The following is an 8,255-nucleotide window of genomic DNA, read 5'->3' on the forward strand; positions in this document are numbered from 1 at the left end:
AGTGAAATCTTATGATATCTGTCTTTCTCTGACTGACTTATTTCGCTTAGCATAATACCCTCCAGTTTTATTCACATTGTTGCAAATGGTAAGATTTCATTATTTTTCATTGTCAAGGAGTATCCCATTGTATAATTTCATTGTATTGAATAGTATCCCATTGTCTAACCCTCAGCCCAGAGAGGAGGCCAACTCTCTCCCCAAAGACCTGGACCAGCCTACACACAACTTCTTCTGCTGGGAAAGTTCAAATGCCCTGAGCCTCTGGATATCCACATAGTTCTAAAACCAAATTAATTAGTTAATAGTGGGCCCTGTGGCAAAACCTCTCCCACAGTCACAAGGTCTGGACACGACTCCCAGGTTGAAGGCAGAGGATGTGTCTCTGAGACACTCTCTGAATGGATTCAGGGAAGGACTTATTTCTAAAAAAAAAAAAAAAAAAGGTGCAAAGAAGTGTAAAGGTGTATATGGAAAGAAAGAGTCCTTCAGACATTGGAAGGGAATTATGTGGAGAAGGCAGTGCCCAGCACAATCTCCTAACAACCTGGCTGTGTGAAAAAGAAGAAACATCTGAGGGCTTAGGGAAAAAATCCCTCTAACAGTCTCTATGTGGGAGCCCTATCAGCAACAGGCCTGTCTTCTTCTTTCAGAAGGACTGGAGAGCCCTGGAGCTTTGTCTGCTTTCTTGCTTTTCCCATCAGGGAGTGGAGTGAACAGTGACTGTGCTGCACTGTGAGTTGAGCCCAGCTGTTGATCCAAAGTGTGAGAATGGGCATTGGTGCCATCTTCCTCTAAAGGGCTCTTTCCTTGATGATCAGTTCCTGAGCCTACTGCTCCTGTGTGAACTGTCTGCTTTGCAGGATGAAGTCACTGAATTTATACAGGCTATTGAGTCAAGCTGGCTCCTACCCACCCCACCCACATTCCAGAGAAAGCCTACCACCAAGCTTAGGGATCCGAGGGCTTCTCCTTTGGGATATCAGATGGTGATAGCTGTAACTGAGTGCAGAACAGAGTGGGAATCATCCGCCCATCCCTTTGTGCTGGCTGAGTGAGTGCCAGCTTCTTGGCTCCAAAGGGTGAAGAAAGATATAGCTACAAGTGCAGTAAGGGGAAGGGAATGGCCACACAGGGGACCAAAGTTGGTTTGCCATTTCCATCCAATGGGAATGTGATCAATGTAGAAATATGTTTAACTTCATTTCTCCTCTGCCCAGAAAATGGTCTACCTCCCTCCTAATACCTCTGGCTCAGCCTCCACACAAACAGTTCTCAACCAGATCTCTTCCAATGCCTTAGGGCTCTGGATGTCCATGTAGTCCTGAAACCAAAATTCCAGGGACACTGTGTCTCAACCTATCTCACAGTCAAAAGGGCTGGACCAGATTTGACATTTGCAAGCAGAAGATATTACTCTGGAAAACTGAATTTATATGCACCTCAAGAAAAAACCTAGATTGATAATAAAGCAATGTGGTGAAAATGGATACATGCAAGGACAGAGTTCTTCATTATGGGTGAGAATTGGATAGTGTTGAGAATGGACTGACTAGCAGAATGTATTAGCAAGGTGGCTGCATCAGGAATCAGAAGAACCTTGTGTGGGTTTTGGCTAAGGAGTACTCTACAGGCTGTCTCTTGGCTCCCTGTGAGCAAGAGGCCCACATTCTACCTTAAGAAAGTGAGGGAAACCTTTGGCTTTTGTCATGCTTCTGCCCCTAAGATCAGTAGATAGGAGCAGGGGTGATTCTGGGGTATATATCAATTACATATTCTTAATCCATTCATCAGTTGATGGACATATTTTCCATACCTTGACTATTGTCAATAGCATTGCTATGAATACTGGGGTACATGTGCCCCTATGGATGAGCACTCCTGTATCCTTTGGATAAATTCCTGGTAGTGCAATTGCTAGGATGTAGGGTAGCTCTATTTTTAATTTTTTGAGGAAATTCCACACTGTTTTCCAGAGTGGTTGCACCCACCAGTTTTCATTTTCACCAACAGTGCAAAAGGTTTCCCCTATCTCCACATCCTCACCAATATCTGCTGTTTCCTGAATTGTTAATTTTAGTCATTCTGACAGGTGTGAGGTTGATTTATATTTTCCTGATGATTGTGCTCGCTTCGGCAGCACATATACTATATTTTCCTGATGATGAGTGATGTTGAACATCGGTTTTCCATCTGGATACCTTCTTTGGAAAAATGTCTATTCATGTATTCTGCTCATTTCTTCACTGTATTATTTGCTTTTTGGGTGTTGAGTTTAATAAATTCTTTATAGATATGGATACTAACCCTTTACCTCTGATATGTCATTTACAAATATCTCCTCACATTCTGTCAGTTGCCTTTTACCTTTGCTGATTGTTTCCTTCATTGTGCAGAAGCTTTTTATTTTGATGAGCTCCCAGTAGTTCATTTTTGCTTTTGTTTCCCTTGCCTCCAGAGACATGTTGAATAAGAAGTTGCTGTGGCCTATGTCAAAGAGGTTGCTGCCTGTTTTCTTCTGTAGGATTTTGATCGTTTCCTGTCTCACATTTAGGTCTTTCATTCATTTTAAATTTATTTTTGTGTGTGGGGTAAGAAAGTGGTCCAGTTTCATTTTTCTGCATGTTGTTGTCCAGTTTTTCCAGCACCATTTGCTAAAGAGACTGTCTTTTTTCCATTGGATACTTTTTCCTGCTTTGTTGAAGATCAGTTGGCTATATAATTGTGGATCCATTTCTGGGTTCTCTATTCTATTCTATTGATCTATGTGTCTGTTTTTGTGCCAATACCATGCTGTCTTGATGATTACAGCTTTGTAATACAGGTTAAAGTCTGAAACTGTGGTACTTCCAGCTTTGGTTTTCTTTTTCAACATTACTTTAGCTATGTGGAGTCTTTTGTGGTTCCATACACATTTTAGGACTGTTTGTTCTAGTTCTGTGAAGAATGCTGGTATTATTTTGCTAGGAATTACATTGAATGTGTAAATTGCTTTGGGTAGTATTAACATTTTAACAGTATTTAACAAATTGCTTTGGGTAGTATTAACATTTTAACAATATTTAACAAATATCCAATTTTTCCCATTTCTTTGTGTCATCTTCAATTTCTTTCATAAGTTTTCTATGGTTTTAGTGTACATATCTTTTACCTGTCTGGTTAGGTTTATTCCTAGGTATCTTATAGGTTTTGGAGCAATTGTAAATGGGATCAATTCCTTAATATCTCTTTCTGTAGCTTCATTATTGGTGTATAGAAATGCAATCAATTTCTGTACATTGATTTTATATCCTGAAACTGCTGAATTCATGGGTCAGATCTAGAAGGCTTTTGCTGGAGTCTTTTGGGTTTTCTACATAGAGTATCATGTCATCTGTGAAGAGTGAAAGTTTGACTTCTTCTTTGCCAATTTGGATGCCTTTTATTTTGCTTTGTTGTCTGATTGCTGAGACTAGGACTTCCAATACTATGTTGAATAACGTCATGAGAGTGGACAACCCTGTCGTGTTCCTGATACTAGGGGGAAAGCTCTCAGTATTTCCCCATTGAAGATGATATTATCTGTGGGCCTTTTATATATGGCTTTTATGATGTTAAGTTATGTTCTTCTATCCTGAATTTCTTGGGGGTTTTTATCAAGAAAAGATGCTGTATTTTGTCAAATGCTTTTTCTGCATCTATTGATGGGATCCTATGGTTCTTAAACTTTTATATGTACATTGTATATAATTTTAATATATATATATATATATATATATATATATATATATATATATATATATATATATAATAAGAATTGACCAAAAACAAATCAGAAACTCTGAGCCTGATTCCAAAAGAAAAAAAAGAAGAGGGAGGAAAGAAAAAGAAAAAAAAAAAACAAAAACCACAACAAAAAAGGAAACAGTTGTCTGTTGGTGGCTGTGCTGGTCTGGAAGAGAGACTGGCTGTGTTGAGTCAGTCAGACCCACTCAAGTAAGCAAGCAGTTGGCAGGCAAGGAGGGGAGGAGTTTGATGTAAGCAGGTCCTGCCTCCATGGGGGCCTCTGTGCTGCTCTCTGAAGTCCCACCATGTTGGTGTTGGAAGGGAAAATGGTGACGCTCCAATCTCTCCTCCTTGGACCAGGCATCTCCACCCACACTGTTCAGGTAGCCCTCAGAGAATAGAGGATGGTCAACTTGTCCTGCTCTACAGTTCTCCTGCACTTTCTAGGTGATCAGCTGGGATTCAAAACAAGAAATCTTAAAGGACCCAGCTCCGTGTAGCTCCTCTCCCCTGTTCCAGAGTAGAGCCACTCCACTCTGCTGATAAAAGGCTTTTGGCTGGTACCTGCAAGGTCTATTGTCCTTGGGGAGGCAATAAACCCTTTTCCCAAAGTACTCCAGGAAGGGGACTTTTGTCTCTCTGTGTGCCTCTGAGATCACTACACTGGGCTATACATACCGGGGCTGGCTCCCTCCTCCTCAGGAGTGTGTGCCATGGCTTCCAGTTCTGTTCCAGAGGAAGTCATGCACTTTGAAACCTTGGAGTTTCAGCTCCTAAGGCTGTTTGAAAAAAAAGAAACTGGCACTCTCCATACTTCTCATTCCCCTGTCTGTGGTCCAGAAAGGTTTTCCTCTTGTTCTAATCAATGCTGCATTTTCACAACCCTTCTCTCTTTCTCTCCCTGGTGTCTCCACAGAAAGGGTTCCCTCTCCTCTGTGCCTATGCTGTTTTATTTCCCCAAATTCACATACACACATCTCAATCTTGCCAAGCTGTCTCCCTCCAACTGTGGAGATCCTTCTGCCACTACACAGATTGATTTCCTGGGAGTTCCAAATGATATCCCCTCAATACAGCTGTGTTTGAGGGATGAGGAAATCCTGGTTCCCCTACTTCTGTGCCACCTTAACTCCATCCTCAATAAACATTTATTGAATGACTACTAATGCATTATATTTAGGTTGATATAAAGCAACTAGATTCTGAGGTGCATGGTGGTAGGTACTGAAAGAGATGACTCTTGATGAACATATAATGGTTTATGGGAAAACAGAGGATCCAAAGAAACTAAACTCAAACCAAGGAGGCTCACAGATTCCTCTTCAGCTTCAGCAGCATTCTTGTTACAACACTTCTATTCTCTCCCCCTTTGGATGCTGACTTGTATTTCTGTTAGAACATTTGTAGGAACCAACTGTTTTTTGCCTATTTTCTCCTCACTGTGATAATAGCACCTTGCTTTTCTCTGAGGGCATTACCCATCCTCAGAGTTCAGTCCATGACTTTTGGATGGAGCCATGATCTTCTTTCCCCAGGCTCTTGGAGTGAGTCATGGACCAGTCCTGGGCAATGAAATATTCCATCTCCCTGAATGGCTATTAGATTAGGGATGGCTTCATAATTCAAGTTGATCCAGTTAGAACAAGCAAATTCTGAGATATTTGCTAGAAGCATAAGAGAAACTTTTTTTTGAGATTGTAGTAAGACTAATGTAAACTTGACCTATAGGAATCTATCATGTAGAGACAGTCTATCTGAGAATAAAGCCAACATAGGAAAGGAGAGTAGAGAGATACAGACTGATTTCTGACAATAATGTTTAATCTCCTGGATCCATCTATCCTTAAACCCATCCCAAGCTATTCAGTTATAAGAGCCAATAAATTCCCTTTTTTGATTGAGTTGAAGGAGGTTATGTCACATATAACCAAAGAGTCCTGAGACAGTACTTAGTAATTTTGCCATCAGTTTCTTATGTTCATGGCACTTCCAACTTCCATAGAAGCCTGTTGGATTCATCTTTGCATCTCCAGTTGCACTCATAGTGATCCATCCAGGTAGGAGGTGCTTAATAAATAAATACTGAGATGCATGGATGATGGATGGATGCATGGATAAGGAGAAATGTCCTGGTTCAAATTGTTTATGTTTTCTTTTATTTTTATTTTTTAAATATGAAATTTATTGTCAAATTGGTTTCCATACAACACCCAGTGCTCACCCCAACAGGTAAAGCAGGGACTGTAGTTTATCAAATGAAATCTGTAATTGTATGTCCTGTGTCTATAAATTCAATATACTTGAAGGAAAATATTCTTTCAGTTAGTGAAATTTTTAAAAACCATTTTGAAAATGAGTTTCTGGATTATCTTCTGGGGCTAATACTATCAAAGATAAAAATCCGTTATGAGTAGGAAGGCTGTGACAGGATAGTAGACGTTCTGGGATTCTGGCTGGTTTCTTAAGAAATGACATGAATGTATAAGAATGGTTAATTACAGCCAACAAGAGGGAGGTGGTTGTGACTTAAGCTGGTTTGTAGGGTGTGGTTTTGTTTTCTTGTAACTCCTAGAGGCTGTCTGGGGTATAGATGTCACAGATCAGATTGCTCAGTAATCTGATAGTTATCTATACATCCTATCAGTGTACTTTGAATTAAAGACCACTACTTCTTTAGTTTCCTCATATTGAGAGTGCTTGCTATAGTGGTCCCTAGATCTTCCTTCATAACTTTTTTGTGAATGTATGATTATGATAAAATGATTTTTATTTTTATTTTTATTATTTTGGGGGGAGCAAATAATTTTTAATTTTTTTTTAAAGCAAATACACCAAAGAATCGTGCAATGCTGCCAGCACTGGAAGCAATCCTGACCCACAAGTCTGCACACTTCTTTGTAGCTGGTCCTGTGATAGCAGAAGCTTTCATTTCACCTTTGTTGTTTACTATGATCCCTGTGATATCCTCAAATAGAGAAACATGCCTTCTTTTCTTCGGTATGAATCTCGTTGTCGAATTACCACTGCTGGATGTAACTTCTTTCTCAACTCTGGTTTGCCTTTGTTCACTGTGGCCATCACCATGTCCCCCACAGCAGCAGCAGGAAGTCTGTTCAGTCGCCTTGATCCCCCTTCACAGAGACGACACACAGATTTTTGTCTCCTGTGTTATCAGCATAGTTGATATTGCCTCCTGCCAGAAGACCCAGAGAAATTTGGAATTTCCCACTGGACCACACACCATGTCCTCACTTTGACATCTTGAACACCAGAAAGGGACAGAAAAAGCAAAATGTTTTTTAACTAATTGCTTAAATGGAATTATTTTACATTGTTTTGCATATTAAAATGGATACCTCATTCAAAGGCTTAATTTATTCCTCAGCCTCCATTAAATCCCTTGTTTTAATGTTAAATTAATGTTAACTTAATTTTCAAATACCACCAAAAAGCCTGTGGTAGCTTTGTTAGTGATAAACTCATTCTAACGCTGTCAATTTTCTCTTAAGTCTTTGTTCAAATGTTCTTGCCACCAGAAAAACATAAGCAAGACTTTCCTCTAGGCAGACTCATTTTGCTTCCATGCATTCTTCTGTGTTTCCTTGGCCTCAGGATGGCTGATGTTGTTGGGGCAGGTTTTAGGAAAGTCCAAGGTTGTGACAGAATGATGTTGGAACCATTGCCTCCTTGGCTGCAGGTGTGATGAGGTTGCATGAAACCAGGCTCCTTGAAAGTGACTAGCACTTTCCCTGTTCCTGAGAGGCATCTGCTTTCTTATGGCTCACATTTCCTCAGACTTTGCAAGTCAGGTCTGTGACCACTGAAATGGGAAGGAGGATTGCTAGTCCTCCTCCCAGAGGCTGACCTGTGACAGGAACTGTGACTGACCTGTTCAGGGCAGCCATCCAACTGCCTATAGGACCAGCACATGAAAAGCTGATGAGTGAAGTGGCCCTTTGGCAGCAGGAGACTACATACCCTGCAGAGCAAACGGTTGCAGTTAGCTCTGTGCATTCCCAGAGCGGTTGGGTCTTCCTGAGATGCCAATTTTGAACTCTTTTTTTTTTTTTTGAGGTGGGGGAGGTGGGGGGAGGAAGGGACAGAGAGATTGAGAGTCCCAATTAGGCTCCACACTGTCAGTGCAGAGACCAATGTGGGGCTCCATCTCAGGAACTGCGAGATCATGACCTGAGCTGAAATCAAGAGTCAGATGCTTAACAAACTGAGCCACCCAGGCATCTCTTTAATTTTGAACCTCTGTATGCAGGTACCTAAATCGAAAATATTAGCAACTAACCCAATATTTTATAAAACTCGGTGCAGCACTGTGTGACCTTTCCTTTGTCTCTCACACTTAGTGGTTGAGTTATAGCCCTGTGGAGCCCTGCTCCTCTGTCCTTGGTCTGCTCCTTTAGAACCTCACCCCCTCGCTGGCCTGCTGTGTGAGTTTGGCAGTCATTTGGCTTCTGTGTCTAAGTTCATTCTCTAAG

At 40.9% G+C, this 8,255-nt stretch overlaps 1 pseudogene; it reads right to left on the reverse strand.

Annotated features, from left to right (window-relative positions):
* Positions 1 to 951: 951 nt before the first annotated feature.
* Positions 952 to 7,025, reverse strand: LOC122207729 (annotated as a pseudogene).
* Positions 7,026 to 8,255: the final 1,230 nt, after the last annotated feature.

This window comes from Panthera leo, chromosome E2, assembly GCF_018350215.1.
Source record: "Panthera leo isolate Ple1 chromosome E2, P.leo_Ple1_pat1.1, whole genome shotgun sequence".
Lineage (NCBI taxonomy): Eukaryota > Metazoa > Chordata > Mammalia > Carnivora > Felidae > Panthera > Panthera leo.